This window comes from Sinohyriopsis cumingii, chromosome 10, assembly GCF_028554795.1.
Source record: "Sinohyriopsis cumingii isolate HCF-2022 chromosome 10, ASM2855479v2, whole genome shotgun sequence".
In the NCBI taxonomy this organism is placed as follows: domain Eukaryota; kingdom Metazoa; phylum Mollusca; class Bivalvia; order Unionida; family Unionidae; genus Sinohyriopsis; species Sinohyriopsis cumingii.
Window position 1 is genome coordinate 53,606,191 of NC_142970.1, and position 18,598 is coordinate 53,624,788.

Sequence of the window (18,598 nt, forward strand, 5' to 3'; positions counted from 1 at the left end):
ATGGTGTCACCAGGCCAACCAGTCCTAACACTAACCTCTTAATGCTGAGTGCCTAGCAAGGCAGCTATTAGTACTATTTTTATAAACCTTTGGTATGTTTTGGCCTGGGTTCGAACCCGCAACCTCCCGCATCAGTCATACCAAACAGACAAACTATAAAAGTATTACAGGACCTCTATGAGGCAGTGCACAAAAAAAACAAAGAAATATATCAATTATATACATGATGGATTTGTATTGCCACATAAGAGAGATGAAATGAGATGCTCCGCTAGATCCCTGTATTATCTAAGACCTGCATCTTTCATAGCCATTCCTCTTGCATGCTCTTTACAGAATAATTGGTTTACCTTCTGTTAGAACTGAGGATTGCTGCCAATAATTCAGACTTATGAAATACCTAAGGACATGTGCATCTTTAAGAACAATTGTATTCACACACCCTCCTATTTGTTTTTATTGTTACAACTTTATGTTCTTCAAAGTAACATAAAAAACATAAAAAAAATCAACAAATAAATTATTCCCAGGATTACAAATTGAAAATATAAAAGGAACTTAAAGTATTGTCAATAAAATCCTAAAGTCTTAAAAGTTCTATCACAAGCAGAAAAGAATTGAGTATTCTGAATGAATTTCAGTGTTGAATGTGCTGATATGCTAATCTTCTTGAATGAGCTGATGTGCCAACAGTCTTTATGTATCATAGTAACATAATCCAGAATGTCACTGAATGAATTCATAATAATTCCAAAACAGTGATTTCGTCCAAAATGCCAAAGAGCACTTTGTAATTCCAATGAATAATTTTTTTTACAAAGCATATATAAACACAACTCTAAATACTTCTACTGACTGAAGAATATACCTTCCCAAAAAGAGTTCCTTATCTCATTACCAGAAACCAATCTGTGGTCAGTAAATGAAAGCCTAGTGTAAGTAGTGACCAGTAGATAATGTTACATTATCTACTGGTCACTACTTAACACTAGGCTTTCATTTACTGACATAGGATATAAAATTTTGGGGTCTGAAGGATATAAAATTTTGGGGTCTGACATTATACACCACAAAGTAGAAGTATGAATAGTTCTACAGAAGAATAAAGACCAAATAGAGTGTAGTTCAATAGATGTTTATTAAATGAACTATATACGTGAAATGTTTATAAAAAAATACCATTATACATGTAAATATTTGTCTTGTACAGTAACTGCACTAGTATAAACTTTAAGAACAGAAAATAAATATTTTCCAAATTGAAGAGTAGCTCCACACCTAATCCCACAAACTGCTAAACAACATATGCTGCTAGATGTACTATGGTACTTACTATAAATACATCATTGTCCTTGAACATTAAATCCTGAACAGAAATCTGTGTCCAAACCTTAGACTTCCTGCCAGTGAATCTGAAGCAGACCAGTCGAAACTGCACATGGAGAGATGCAACACTGCCAAATGGTAGGTTTGACATTTTGGATAGAATCAAGCTAGGACAGAAAAATCGGGAGTCCAACATAAAAAAAGAAAGTACATAAGAAATCTAATTTTCATGCACTGGCAAAACAGCTAACCAAAAACATCTCTGAATCTGGCAGAATGAAACTTTCTCTGAAACATGTGTTTGAATGCAATCGGAAGGACCCAACAATGTTTTCTCAACCCTATTTCACATAAAATGAAAGTGATCAACATGAGAAAATTAGTTATGTTCAGTTCATACAGGTGCTCTCTAAGTTCCCCTCAGCCACTGACAGTATTAGATGCATACAAAAGGAATTTCACTTCTCATACATAACACTAAATGGCTGTACAGTAGAACTTTGATGATCTGGCACCTGATTATCCGTCAGTCTCTGTTAACCATCAGGGCACTGTATGTCAAAATATTAAAAATAGGTACATGTATATGTGTAGATATTATGATTTGTTGATGACTCTGTCTTACTGTATGATACTTTTAATGTACATATTCTATTATCCATCTATTCTCAAATCCGTCACGGTCTTGATCCCGCACCCTGACAGATAATCGAAGTTATATTGTACATTAGCTTAAACAGATCTGAATCCAAAAATAACTACATGTAGCTGTGTGAGACATTTTTCTTTGACCTGTCTCAGACTTCCTGAAATCCCCATATTTGCCAGACCAATAGCTCAAAGGTTCTAACCAGAACATACTCTGAACAATCATGAGTTCTGCAGTACCATTATATCAACTTGTCTTTGATATTTTAATCCATTACATCACCAAATAAACATTCTGGCATAGTAAAACTCCAAGGTGACTAGATCTAATCTGCAGATCATTTGTTGGACAATAAATAAAGCTGATGCCAACTAAGCTTAATTCAAAGGTGACTATGCCTACTTTACACATTATTTCTCTATCAATCAATAAAGCTGATGCCAACTAAGCTTAATTCAAAGGTGACTATGTCTACTTTATGCGTTATTTCTCTATCAATCAATAAAGCTGATGCCAACTAAGCTTAATTCAAAGGTGACTATGTCTACTTTATGCGTTATTTCTCTATCAATCAATAAAGATGATGCCAACTAAGCTTAATTCAAAGGTGACTGTCTACTTTATGTGTTATTTCTCTATCAATCAATAAAGATGATGCCAACTAAGCTTAATTCAAAGGTGACTATGTCTACTTTATGCGTCATTTCTCTATCAATCAATAAAGATGATGCCAACTAAGCTTAATTCAAAGGTGACTAGGTCTAAGTTACACATTATTTCTCTATCAAACAATCAAATGAGGTAGTGCCAGCTAAACTTGTTTGGTCATTGTCTTCATCAAATATTTAAACTCTCAACAGTCAAAAACAAAGCAACAGAAAAAGGTTGAAAGCTTTTCTCCAGGATTTTATTGAAAACCCAACAACCAAACAACTGCTCCAGGGTCTACACTATATACATTACATTAGTCTCTAGCAACACCTGATGTGTCAGTACATGATATGTACCTTTTACAACAAAATATGTCAAACCCAGGCACAAAGTAGGAAGAAAATATGCTACGAACGCCAACTAACTTTGATTACTGTTTCTTAAGACTTATATGGGAACCTGATCAAATAAAACTTCACCTGCTAACTTTATTGTAAATACCCATTAATTAGGTGTGACATATTTTGCAGTAACAATTCAGCTTAATATCAATCAACAATCAATTTCTAAAGGCTATTAATGGAGTAGAATACAATAAACTGCTGCGTGAAATTTCAATGTACAGTTTCGTGAAAGAAAAAACTTGTTTTATAAAGAATTTGTTTGAGCTGAATCCTGTTAATTATGAAGTAAATCCAGACCTAAAAATGACATTTTAATGGTACATTTCATGATCAGATATATCCATGTTTACTTATTTGTCAGAACCTGTTATGTCTCCTTTAAACGTTGCTAAAATGTCAAGCAAGAGTCATTACAATATGTATTCAAAATTGAAACTGATATAACTAAGTTGTCATTTGAAACAATTACACCAAAGAATGGCAACCTTGAATATTTACATTTAATAGTGGGGGGGGGATAAAGCTGTACAAAGAGACACTACATGCACCCTTTGCAAACCATTCACCATAATTATTCTTACATAATCTATCACCATATCTATTTTATTTTATAAAAATCCTATTAAACTCAAACAATGAGAAGGTGTAAACCATTTTCCAAATATAATGTTACCTCCTAGGTGTTTACATGTGCGATTCTAAACAGTTTTGCACTCAGCTATACCTATATTCCACAGATCTGCACAAGATTATGTAGACAAAGTATTTTCAAGTGGAGTGTGAAATTCCAGTAACTGAAAACTTCTCAAGGCAATCAGTGCATGTCAAGCTCCAGTTATACGTATTTTTACTAATTCTGGAGAATGGTGAAACTTGTTTTAACAGACACCTCAATATATAGGACATCTGTTCATTAAAACACCATTTATAAGTCAAGCCTCTTACATTTTTTAATTTTATTTTAAATTTACCTCTTTATATATAGGGCAATGTCCACAATTGATAATTTTGTTGTTCCTTGACTGCCCTTTATGGGCAGGTTTCACTTTATGCAAGATCTAAGTTTTGCTCAAGAAGAAAGTGAAACCAATGCCAAATGTCATTCTGACTGCAAGCACCAGCTGGATAAGTGGGTATATACATTTCTCCTCTTTGAGTTAACAAAAAGCAGCTGGATTACATAAATAAAAATACCAACTTTATCTCCTCAGACTGGGATACAGTGGTTTTATCAAGTAATAAAAATGATGGCCATATCATGCTTAGGGACCATAACCCATATGTCAGATCAATTGCTTGGTATAGTACCACATGTAACAGATTTCCACCACACTGACATCTTATCAGCATGCCATCTCCTTCTGGCACTGAGAGTACCATCAACAGTGCATTAAACACCCACCCATGTTTAATAGTCCTCAATGTATATACTAATTATATATTATTTCATGGGAGGTGAGGGGGATATTCACTAAGTGAATTTAACCTAAGGTTAAGGTATGCTATTTTGCAATAAATATACTGTGCAAAAATCATTATTTACTTTGTAATGAACTTACTCCAGAACAGAAGTTATTGTGTACAAAACCCCATTTTTGTTTTAGTTCAGTGCTTACATTACATGACCCTTTGACCTAAAAATCTGTGTACCTCTTCTTTAGGTGCAAGCTTCTAAAAACCTTGGTCATGGTATGTGGTTGAGAATTCTTGTCATTATGCAATCAAAGTATTGAAAATACTGACAACTATGAGAGTTCAAGTGTCATCAATGCATGTAAAATCCCGTGGAAGAACATAAATCAAGGTATATTACTTCATGGTACTTTATAGTATAACAAACATATCACCCCAATTTATCTTTATAATATTTTTCCAACTTTGTTTGATTTCTATGACACTTAAGAATATAAATTAACCTTTGAAACTTATTGTGATGTCTTTTTGAAAGTATTATCTACTACTGTTGCAAGTATTACAACCACAGGAACAATATCCTGGGAAGAAAATGACTACTATGGCTAATCATCAACCCCTGACATACAAAACTGATATGAAAGGCCAGTGGATCTATACTTTGTTACTAATTTTAGCAAGATCATACAGTTTGGTACTGTTATTTATACCATAACCTACATCTGGCAAAACAGAATGGACACTATGCCATACACATTGGGGGGAGTGGAAGAAAATCAAAATTCCTACAAGCCAAAAATAATTTTTTTCTCATCCATATGACAGTAAAGTCTAGCTGATTTGCTGACATAACATTTCTTCTCTTGAATAGCACTTGTAGAAACTATGTTTACCTATGTTTTAAGATATCCTTATACATAAACAAACTTTAATTTTTCTATAAAGATTTCCTCATAAACAAAATTTATTTGTTCCAATTTCAAATGATATTCATTGATTATGCAACAATGTTGCAATATTATCAAATGTTTTCATTATTATTTATTACATGTAGAACCTGTATACCTCAGACTGACCAGTCACATGACTATAATGTTCTTGGTTCAATTCCGACTATAATTAACTTGTCAACTCGTTTTTTGAGAGCTGCTACAATTCTACTGACATAATTAGATTTTCATAAAATATTTTAAAACTGGATGACCTTGAAAAATGTGAAGAAATAATAGTAGATGTACCTCATGATTACTATACATGTGTTGAATGCACTAAACAACAAGTATGAGGACCAATTCTTAAGCTGAAAATATTTGTTGTGGACCCCATCATGCTAATAATTCTACTTTTAGTTTCCCTTAGAATAACCCCTTGCCTCCTCCCACACCCCACACCCAGCTATCCATGGCCCACTGGATGGGAAAAACTGTGCAACACACTATTGCAAAACTGAAGGGTGACTTTAATTTTGAAAGAAGAAATTGAGTGAGAAAAATAATCTATTTGAGGCTTGTACCAAGGCAAAGAAATCCAGTCATAGGGTTACATTATTTATCTCCACACGCCAAGCAGTGTGGCAAATAATTAACCCCATGACTTTCAATTTCCTTGCCTGGGTGAAAACTCCAGCCTAAATTCTGTATAATTATACTTCTTTCAGTCACAGTACCCTTCAACCTTCTGACCCCAAAATCAACAGGCTTCTTCCTTGAATACAAGCAATAAACAAAGTTTGGTAAAGGTAAATGGTGTTAAAAAAAAGGAAAAAAATTAAGAGATGGACAGACAGATGCCTATAATTTTATCCCAGGGCTTCAAATGTATGCTAGCATGCGAGCATTTTTCTAGTTATAAGTCTGAGTATGCTAGCATGCAAGCAGATACATACCTATTGTAGGCTTACAAATTGATACATTCAAACCTATCAGATATATACCTAATTTAGGCTTACAAACTGCTACATTCAAACCTATCAGATATATACCTAATTTAGGCTTACAAATTGATACATTCAAACCTATCAGAGACATACCTATTGTAGGCATACAAACTGATACATCCAAACCTATCAGATACATACCTATTGTAGACTTACAAATTGATACATTCAAACCTATCAGATATATACCTAATGTAGGCTTACAGATTGATACATTGAAACCTATCAGATACATACCTATTGTAGACTTACAAATTGATACATTCAAACCTATCAGATATATACCTAATGTAGGCTTACAAATTGATACATTCAAACCTATCAGATGCATACCTATTGTAGACTTACAAATTGATACATTCAAACCTATCAGAGGCATACCTATTGTAGGCTTACAAACTGATACATCCAAACCTATCATATACATACCTAATGTAGGCTAACAAATTGATACATTCAAACCTATCAGATACATACCTATTGTAGACTTACAAATTGATACATTCAAACCTATCAGATATATATCTAATTTAGGCTTACAAATTGATACATCCAAACCTTCCAGATACATACCTATCAGATACATACCATTTTCATTCAGGACCAACTATATATCATAATAAAGCCTGATTTGCATTCTGTTTATGTATGTTTTGTAACAGTACCCTGAGACATAATGAATTTATTTAAACTTCCAAACACCATAAAAAAAATGAACAGCAAAGTTGCCAGCATACCACAGATATGGCTGCTGATGATGTCATTCAGGATCTATCTATAGGAAAGTTTCATACAGGTATCTTGAATGGTTTTTGAGTCATCAGAAACATCCAAACTTATCACTGTAAATTTACAAATTTATTTTTTGTTACATCTGAATTTTAACAAACAGACTGGTTTACAAATACTTTGACTGATGCTCATCCATGCATCAGACTGATATTCTAATCTCCCCACTCTGGTTTCAACTACATCCTGTATCAGTCACAAAATGAACAATTATGTATTACCTCCTTAACTGGCAATGCAATCTGCATCATATATTTCCCTAATTGTTCACAGGTAACTTCTCTTCAAGATTTTTTTACACACCCATTTTATCTTACATGGTTGATCTGGTGTCTGTACAATCGATATTTCCGTACCCACACACTAAGACAGAAACTATTTAGGTGCTTTCACCGACGTCAACGTGTATATGTTCTTCTATGCATCGAACAAAGCTTTGATAAATTGTAATTTGTGTCTAATTCCATTCTTTCAGCTCAGAGTCATGGGTTTCCCATAACTTTGGTACTGTGTCCCCAAATCCTGACCCTTGTGTGCCCTACTGGGGAACCTTTTTGATCAAGAAAAAAATCAGAAATTGCACCTACTACTTTCTTAGTTAATGTCAATGTAATTTAATCATTTAGCTATATTGAGGCAGTACTTTTTACAAGGCTTTATAAACAGGTATCTGTTATATATAGGCAACCACCGATCTTTATAAGGTGGTGAATATTATATAGAGGAATTCGATGTGCAGATCCTTATAAAGAGGTAACTGTTTATTGAGGTAACCACAGATCTTTATAAAGAGGTAAATGTTATAAAAAGGCAACCACTGATTGTTATGAAGAGGTGGTTGTTACACTGAGGCAATCACTACAGGTCTTTGTAATGAGGTGTCTGTTATACAGGATACAGATGACATCTGTAAATCCTCTTTATAAAGAAGTAACTTATACAGACAAATAAATGCAGATCTTCATAAAGAGGTGGATGGATGTTTAACTAAAGTCATTACTGTGCCTGATCTTTATAATGAGGTGACTGTTATAGGAAGACAACTTCTATGGAGATTTGATACAGAGCAAGCTGTTATAGAGGCTGTTATACAAAGATCAACATTTTATACTGAGTCAATCACTATGCCTGGCCTATATAAAGAGGTGAATTTTATATTAAGGTGATAACTGTAATCTTTATAAAGATGTGATTGTTATACAGAGATGATCACTGTACCTCATTTTTAAAAGAGGTTTATGTTATGCAGACAGACTTTACTATGCCTGGTCTATATACGACAACTGTTATACAGAGGTTATAACTAAACCTAGTCCCTTTTAGAGAAGTAGTTATTATAAAGAGGCAATCACAGTACTTAACCTCTATAAAGGTGTGGTTGTTATATAGAGGTGATCACTTTATAATGATCCATGTGGCTGTTAGATAGCAATGATCAGTGTAGAAGGTTTTTCAGTCAAAAAAAAATCTGCTGTTCTGCAATGATATCAAGTAAATGAGCCAATAGCCAACACCTTGACAATAATGAAATCTTTAATGTCAAGGTCTTCTATGGTAAATTAACCTCAGTTGTACCGGTGAAATTGATCACTATACTTTCAAGAGTGTACCTGAAATGTGACACCTAATTGCGGACTGGCATGGTCTAACTGGTGAAAATCACACTATAATCTGTTCTACATGTTGTTTGAGTTTGAATCAGAAAATACAATTTCAGTAATCCATTCTTCACAAGATAAGTGTTTGAGAATTGGTTTATTTTTGTAATAATGAAATGAGTAAATGTTGTATATATACATGTGCACAGTATATTTTCCTGTGGGCAAATGCATCTTTTTTTATGTTTAAAGTGAAGTGCACAAAAAAATACAAATCCAAGGATAAACTTGACATCTGTGCTGCTAATTTTCAACTTATTCTTTAGCACACATTGAATAATGTTATCCAGCGACTATACACCTTTTGCACTGCTCTCATGCTCTGCAGATGATACAAAAACTTAATAAAATATGATCAGCCTCTGCAATTATCGTGTTTGTCACTCTTATTGTACAACAGTGGCTTTTAAATTATATTTTTCCTATGTTTTCATTCCAGTAACCAGTAACACCTTGGCTGTGGGGTACCAATACATGTTATTCCACCAATGGGCATTACCAAAAAAAAGAAAAAAATCAATGTTCAATGTGAGGCAAGATCTTGACTGCAACAAACAAAAAGAGTAAATCAATTTATAAAAACAATATAGAGAAAAAGGAACATGATGGACAGCGAAAACTTAGTAGATTGTGCCACAATGTTAATGAACAGTAAAAGAATTCAAAGAACTGAATCAAAGATAAAATGAATAAACACGAGACAAAACTAAATAAAAACCTCAACAACGTTCTGAACCACTGCTTCATGAATAAAATCCAGAAACATATTACTATCATCCATATATACCAACTGTCAAAATTTTACAGGTACATTGTACAAATTCCACAAAACACAATATAAATATGTTCCAGAAAATAGAGAAATGTAATATATCCTGGTAAATTTAGGTTGGACTGTATAAAGTTTTGCACTTTCTTTTTTAACAGATGAAATAAATGCGGTTTACCTTCAGCAGCAGAATGTTATTGTGGATGTGATTAGGATTTTTAACATAGCTTTAACAATTTTTCAGTCATAACGCTAAGATGTCTGCAGTGTGGCAGTTTATAGTGATGTCTAGCACTGGGGCATCATGCCGCAGATATTTAGCATGTCTCACCCAGTCACATTATCCTGATACCAGGCCGACCAGTCCTAACACTAACCTCTTAATGCTGAACGCCTAGCGAGGAAACTGTTAGTACCATATTTGTAAGTCTTTGGTATGACTCGGCCTGGGATCGAACCCAAGACCTCTTGCATCAGAGGCGGACGCTCTAACCACAAGGCCACTAGAGTGGTTCAGAATGTTATCAAATAAGCAGTAAAATTTACATCTCCAATTGTCCACAAATATCCCATCAATGTTATGTGGCATGCATTTCCACTTAGGAAGATAATTAGGTATAAACAATCCCTATCTATATCTATATATATACAGGTATAGATAATTCCTATCTATATCTATATATACAGGTATTGATAATCCTGTTCTACTTTTAACTGGATCAAAATGTGCAACAAAACTAACGTACAATATTCCTTTCAACATCACAGCACCATTCAACACACATATACAAATGTCAAATATTGATGATTTGAACAAGTCACAAGTATCGATACATTCAGTTCAAAATGGACAGCTACATGACAAGGTGTTTATGAGCAACATAAGTGACCAGGTTTTAAAAAATTAGTTGATCATATAGAAATCAGAAATATAGAGCATCTGATGGGGCCCTGGGTTCTGAGTGGTCTGAAGCGCTTGCCATCTCACCTCTGACCATGTGTGTTCAAGTCTTGGGCTCGGCAAATATGAGTATGTGAGAAAGCTTGCCAGTAGCTTCCAATGGGCTAGTGGCTCTTACCAGGGTTTTCCTTGTGTTCTTCGTCCACCAGTTTAAATGCCATGTACAGTATATTGTGTGCTGAAAAATGGCATTAAATTCATAATGGCAACATTATCCAGTATTCTACTCACACATACAACCAAAATTTCCAAACTATTATTAACATAAACAGAATTAAGAAGAACAAGATTTCTGTTTCTTATGTTTCACACCATAATGGTACTAAAAAAGCAATGTACCTTTTATACCACTAAGCCATGATCTAAACAGGGGGGAGGGGGTTTGTGTAAAGAAAGGATTCATGTAAATGAATAATGTCCCAGTACTTATAGTAAGATTTCACCAAGATTATAAATGTTCCTCATCAATGACAGTGTGCTGTAAATTAATGCCACCATCACAGTTCATATTTGAATTATCTCCATTTCGCCAGTTTCCCACTGATCTTTAAAATACCTTTTGCACTGACATCCTGTATCACCAGATCAGAGACAAACACACAGAAAAAACTAATGTTACACAAACATTGTGATTCTATAATGTTTAATACTTTTGAAAGGGATTGTATTGGTCAGCAGTCCATAGGTATGTACAGTGTATTGATCTGCAGTCTAAAGGTTTGTGCTGGTCAGCAGTCCATAGGTAGGTACATGTATTAGCAATCCATAAGGTATTGTCAAATGTTAGAATCTGACTGACATGTGATAGGTCAATTCAAGGACATTGTATACACACATATTTTGCTTTTAAAAAAATATCTCCAATACACTCTGACAATCATGCTACAAAATATTATCACTAAATAACTCCTCCCATCATGCGCCTAAAAATACCTCTAATACATTCTTCCCATCATGCTCCAATACATTCTTCCCATCAAGCCCAGTTTGCACTGATACAAGCAAAGATTTTTAATTTTAAGATAAAAGAATAAATCTTCAAAATAAACTTAACATCCCAAAATTATTTAATTAGTAATACCATAGTAAAACCTACCTTTCTGCTGATAGTATAGACAGACAGTAGAGTACTGTACACCCTCCCTGTGTATGTTAGCAAGAAGTAGACTAAGAAAATCACACCTTGATAGTCAAAGCTGCCAAATTATACATCTGAGCAGTAACCCTGCATCTGAACAGTAGCAGCAGCAGAAATCTTCATCAAACGGAAGCTTACATAAATCACTGGGATGCTGACTTGTGAAAAGTTACATGCTTCAGGATTAGGACTGATTTCCATGCCTTATCTATGCCAAGAGTTTAAATGCTTCCTAATGAATGTTACCAACACTCATTTTTATTACTCATATATATATATATATATATATATATATATATATATATATATATATATATATATATATATATATATATATATATATATATATATATATATATATCATATCATTGCAAATACATAATGCTGTGATTCATACAAAAGATGTAAAAATAACTACTGTGCAAAAAATCTCAAAGTTCTCTGGTTCAGATTTGTTAGGCCAAAAGGAAAATATGTGTGTTTCCTATTGCACTGTTTTTAAAATTAAGGTAGCTAGGTAGGTAGGTTATTTTAAATTTTTTTAAAAAACAATACATGTATGTATATTATAATAATTAGTATATATAATGCACTAAGCACTTCAAGTACTGGGCTAAACAAGGCTCAGTTTGATGCACAAATCAATTTCAGGATTTTTTTTAAATTCAATTTTTTTTAAGGGGGAGGGGAGTGCTAGGGTCACTAAAGAAAAGCAGATGGTTGGCTGACTGGAAACATGCATATTTGGGGGAGGGGGGCCTTAACTATGCCAAAGTTTGTGACAGAAATTTATTAAGACATTGGCTTCAATATGGTCCAAAGTCCAACAATGTAAACTTTTCTTTAACAGCAAGAAGCTACATCACTGTATTCCAACTACTTTCTCAGAATGACAAAATTTCTTCACTATACCCACTACTTTCTTGGACTAAGAGTTTTTGTACACCCCACCCATCCCACAGGTAGCTAGAACTGAAGTACAACACAAATATTGAAGGTGGACATTGTGAAGATATTAAAATAGCATCACTACAGAAAAATAACTATGAAACTGTAACAAGTCTACTTTGCATGGTCAGTATAAAAACTGTAAAACAGTCTACCCATCACGGTCAGTATAAAAACTTCAAAACAGTCTACCCTTCATGCTTACTATGAAACTGTAACAAGTCTACTTTGCACAGTCAGTATAAAAACTGTAAAATAGTCTAACCTTCATGGTCACTATGGAAACTGTAAAACAGTCTACCCATCATGGTTACTATGAAACTGTAATAAGTCTACTTTGAACAGTCAGTATAAAAACTGTAAAACAGTCTACCCTTCATAGTCACTATGGAAACTGTAAAACTGTCTACCATTCACGGTCAGTATAAAAACTGTAAAACAGTCTACCCTTCATGGTCAGTATGGAATCTAAAACAACTTACCCTTTATGGTCAGTATGGAAACTAAAACAGTCTACCCTTTATGGTCAGTAAGGAAACTAAAACAGTCTACCATTCATGGTCACTATGGAAAATGTAAAACAGACTACCCGTCATGGTCAGTGTGAAAACTGTAAAATGTTCTACCCTTCATGGTCACTACTGAAACTAAAACAAACAACCACTCATTGTTACTATAGAAACTGTAAAGAGACTACCCCTCATGGTGACTGGAAGCTGTAAAAGAATGCCACTCATGCATGTCATAAAAATTGCACATATCAGCCATGATCAGGTTTTCTTTGTGATCACTGACAAATTAGTACAAACAGTAACACTGATAATCAGATGATGCAAATACCATTCTTAGACTTAATTTAGTGTCAGGCTTCAATTTCTGTATAATGTAAATACCATTCTAAAACTTAATTTAGTGTCAGGCTTCAATTTCTGTACAATGCAAATACCAGACTTAGACTTAATTTAGTGTCAGGCTTCGATTTCTGTATGATGTAAATACCATTCTAAAACTTAATTTAGTGTCAGGCTTCAATTTCTGTATGATGTAAATACCATTCTTAGACTTAATTTAGTGTCAGGCTTCAATTTCTGTACAATGCAAATACCAGACTTAGACTTAATTTAGTGTCAGGCTTCAATTTCTGCATCATGCAAATACCATTCAAAGACTTAATTGTCAGACTTCAATTTCTGTACAATGCAAATACCATTCTTAGACTTAATTTAGTGTCAGGCTTCAATTTCTGTATAATGCAAATACCAGACATAGACTTAATTTAGTGTCAGGCTTCAATTTCTGTATAATGCAAATACCAGACTTAGACTTAATTTAGTGTCAGGCTTCAGTTTCTGTATGATGTAAATACCATTCTGATACTAAATTTAGTACAAGTGTCAGGCTTCAATTTCTGTATAATGCAAATACCATTCTTAGACTTAATTTAGTGTCAGGCTTCAATTTCTGTATACTGCAAATACCATTCTTAGACTTAATTTAGTACATGTGTCAGGCTTCAATTTCTGTATGATGCAAATACCATTCTAAAACTTAATTTAGTGTCAGGCTTCAGTTTCTGTATGATGTAAATACCATTCTGATACTAAATTTAGTACAAGTGTCAGGCTTCAGTTTCTGTGTAATGCAAATACCAGACTTAAACTTAATTTAGTGTCAGGCTTCAATTTCTGTATGATGTAAATACCATTCTAAAACTTAATTTAGTGTCAGGCTTCAATTTCTGTACAATGCAAATACCATTCTTAGACTTAATTTAGTGTCCGGCTTCAATTTCTGTATGATGCAAATACCATTCTAAAACCTAATTTAGTGTCCGGCTTCAATTTCTGTATGATGCAAATACCATTCTAAAACCTAATTTAGTGTCCGGCTTCAATTTCTGTACAATGCAAATACCATTCTTAGACTTAATTTAGTGTCAGGCTTCAATTTCTGTACAATGCAAATACCAGACTTAGACTTAATTTAGTGTCAGGCTTCAATTTCTGTATAATGCAAATACCAGACTTAGACTTAATTTAGTGTCAGGCTTCAATTTCTGTATAATGCAAATACCAGACTTAGACTTAATTTAGTGTCAGGCTTCAGTTTCTGTATGATGTAAATACCATTCTGATACTAAATTTAGTACAAGTGTCAGGCTTCAATTTCTGTATAATGCAAATACCATTCTTAAACTTAATTTAGTGTCAGGCTTCAATTTCTTTTAATGCAAATACCATTCTTAGACTTAATTTAGTGTCAGGCTTCAATTTCTGTATACTGCAAATACCATTCTTAGACTTAATTTAGTACATGTGTCAGGCTTCAATTTCTGTATGATGCAAATACCATTCTAAAACTTAATTTAGTGTCAGGCTTCAGTTTCTGTATGATGTAAATACCATTCTGATACTAAATTTAGTACAAGTGTCAGGCTTCAGTCTCTGTGTAATGCAAATACCAGACTTAAACTTAATTTAGTGTCAGGCTTCAATTTCTGTACAATGCAAATACCATTCTTAGACTTAATTTAGTGTCCGGCTTCAATTTCTGTATGATGCAAATACCATTCTAAAACCTAATTTAGTGTCCGGCTTCAATTTCTGTATGATGCAAATACCATTCTTAGACTTATTTTAGTACACGTGTCAAGTTCAATTTCTGTATGATGCAAATACCATTCTTAGACTTATTTTAGTACACGTGTCAAGTTCAATTTCTGTATGATGCAAATACCATTCTAAAACTTAATTTAGTGTCAGGCTTCAATTTCTGAATGACACAAATACCATTCTTAGACTTAATTTAGTACACGTGTCAGGCTTCAATTTCTGTATGTAAGCTGGACAAATCAAGATTATGTTCTGAACATGCCAAGACATCAGGGCAATGTTTTCAACATACCAAAACATCACGGATATGGTCTGAACATGCCAAGACATCAGGGCTAGAGTATGAACATGCCGACATAGCAGGGCAATCTTTTGAACATGCCAACACATCAGGGCAATCTTTTGAACAAGTAAACACATCAAGGTAATCTTCTGAACATGCCAATGCATCACAGCAATCTTCTGAATATGCCAACACATCAGGGCAATCTTTTGAAAATGCCAACACAACAGGACAATCTTTAAAACATGCAAACACATCAGGGCAATATTTTGAACATGCCAACACAACAGGACAATCTTTTAAACATGCAAACACATCAGGGCAATATTTTGAACATGCCAACACACCAGGGCTTTGTTTTGAACAAGCCAACGCATCAGGGCAATCTTTGGTACATGCCAAGTGCTGCTAATATGATTCACATACATTTTTGCGCAAATGGGAACAATGCATCATAGCCAAATTTTAAAATGGTGACTTGGCTAAGCATTCTGGTGTACAGACCTTGTGACCCACTATATACAGCACCACACATGAAGGAAAAATGTGGAAAATTAAAAGCTGATGCTATTATGCTGCAGGCTGACATATATATATATATATATATATATATATATATATATATATATATATATATATATATATATATGAGGTTACAAAGTAGCCTACTGCCGAGCTCTGTAGCGTCAAGGTCATGTATGATACACTCTACAATGATACCAAATAATCTAAAATTTCTAGTTTCACTACAAAATACAGAGGGAAAAACTTCATTTTTTGGACCCGATTTTTTTCTACCCAAAATTCGCCCATGGTTGGAATCCGATTTTATGTCCGGATTTTAGACTGTTTGGTCTCAGATCTAAGGCAAACCGGTATGAACTGCAAACAGACAGATGAACCTTTGCAAAAAGTAGGATAAGATGGGCATTTGGAATAAAGAGTGGTCTTGACACAAAAATGATGGGTCCATTAAGCAAAAAAAAAAAGAACTCTAACTTTTACCCTTCTGCTCATGCACAAGCCAAATAGCCAATGAAAAACGATTACCATTCTGCTCATGCACGAGCCAAATAGCCAATAAAAAAACGATGTTCCTAACACAACTAGCACTATTTTATTGGAAGATCACCTTGAAGTTGGCATTTTCACATGTAATCAGAAATAGCTTTCAAAACCTGTTTCCTACTCAAATTTCAGACGAAAACGGCAAAAACCTCCAGGGGTTAATGTGTTAACAGTAAAAATATGACATTTAATGATGTAACACCACATCATAACTAATTCTTACTAGAAAAAAATAAAATAAGTGCTAAAAATTAAGTAGCCATAATATAACACAATTTACCCAATTTAAGAAGTGTCAGGATCATAGATTCATATCTGCATTATAATAGAGACTGGAATATAAAGAGCTTTGTAATGAAGGACCAGTGTGTGTGTGTGTGTGTGTGTGTGTGTTAAACAGGATAATTATATTTTGCTGAAAAGGAATGTACGTACTATTTATAAATGCAAGTTCAACGACCATACATTACTGAAACAGATGCATTACTACTGTAAAGGCTGCTAGAGATAAGTTCAATATACATAGCAGGGTGTCGGAGATCAGTGATTTTACCAGAAAACTGTTCCATCTGTTAATTTCTGCTTCGGTTTGTTGGTGCCTAGAATTCATCTTTACCAAGGTCACCAAAAGATCTGAGTGGTGGTTTATGTCAAATCATATTTTTGGCCAGAAGAGATAGTCAAAACTTTCTGAATATGAAACAATCAGGTTCAAATAGATATATCAATAAAACAACCAAGTTCAAGAAATCAACATCCTCATGAAATAGACAATCATGTTCAGTACACTTCTTGGATGAGACTGACAGCCAAGGGCAAAAGAAAAATTTTATAAATCGACAACTTTGATCAAAAGACATACAAACAAGGTCAACAGACATAACTGATGAAATAGATAACCTAATTCAACACACATAATGATACAAAAATGCAACCAAAGTCAAAAGACATACAAAGATGATCTACTGATTTATCAATGAAAGACATATTACTAGGCATGCTAATGAATCAATGTGATGTCTCAGCAGTGTCTAGACTCATGACTGAAAGGTTTTGGGTTCGAATCCCATCACTTGATCAATTGGGATGACTACTGTGGTGTGTTCTTGAGCAGAGCTCTTTACACCAACTGCATCAGAACTAAGCAAACTATTTGTGTCACAGTGTCATAAAACAACAAACCAAAGCAAAACCGATCAAATACTGGACCAAAGTCAGTGGATATACTCATGAAAGACCCATCCATTATAACCTGACATCGTCAAGAGAGACCCAAACAAGAATCAATCAACAACTATTCTGATGAAAGACCCAACTAAGGCCACTAGTCATACTGATCAAAAGATCCAAATCACTAGACATACTCTTGAAAGACCCAACTGAAGTCACTAGACATACATATACTGATCAAAAGATCCAAATCACTAGATGTACTCTTCAAAGACCCAACTGAGGTCACTAGACATACATATACTGATCAAAAGATCCAAATCACTAGACATACTTTTCAAAGACCCAACTGAGGTCACTAGACAAACATGTACTGATCAAAAGATCCAAATCACTAGACATACTTGTCACGTTTGCCTGCCCGCAATTACGTAAGTCAGGAACTAAGGAATGGGTTAGCGCAACGAGTATGTCGACCCTGCACTGTTATGGCGATTTTGTTTCTACAAGAACCCCCCGTTAGGTGTTAACACTCGCATATAGATGTTAGAAGCTTTGTTCTAAGAACAAAGGACCCTCAACGCTATTGTAAATCTCCTCGCTTTGACAGATGGCCTGAGGCTCGTCTGTTAAGCAAGACCGACTGGGGGTAGAATTGATATCCAATCAGAACTGGGGAGGGGTGGGGCCATCATTACGTAACCAGAACTTAACAGTCAGTCGGACTGATAATGAATTAGTGATTTGTAAGCCGTCGTACTGGTAAAGCAGAATATACTCACTCCGAGGGAGCCACTCATGATTTGGCGGGGAAAATTCTTAG

At 34.3% G+C, this 18,598-nt stretch overlaps 1 protein-coding gene across 8 annotated transcripts in view; it reads right to left on the reverse strand.

The window, feature by feature from the left end:
- LOC149790167 (uncharacterized) overlaps positions 1-18,598 on the reverse strand; it is a 332,923-nt gene that overhangs the window by 280,158 nt on the left and 34,167 nt on the right. The window contains exon 1 of one of the 8 annotated variants that reach the window (XM_089972154.1): positions 11,653-11,757. The exons of the other annotated variants lie outside the window; for them this stretch is intronic. The gene's annotated coding sequence lies outside the window, so the exon portion shown is untranslated. Of the gene's footprint in view, positions 1-11,652; positions 11,758-18,598 lie in introns of those variants that run through there. 8 annotated transcript variants of the gene reach the window in all.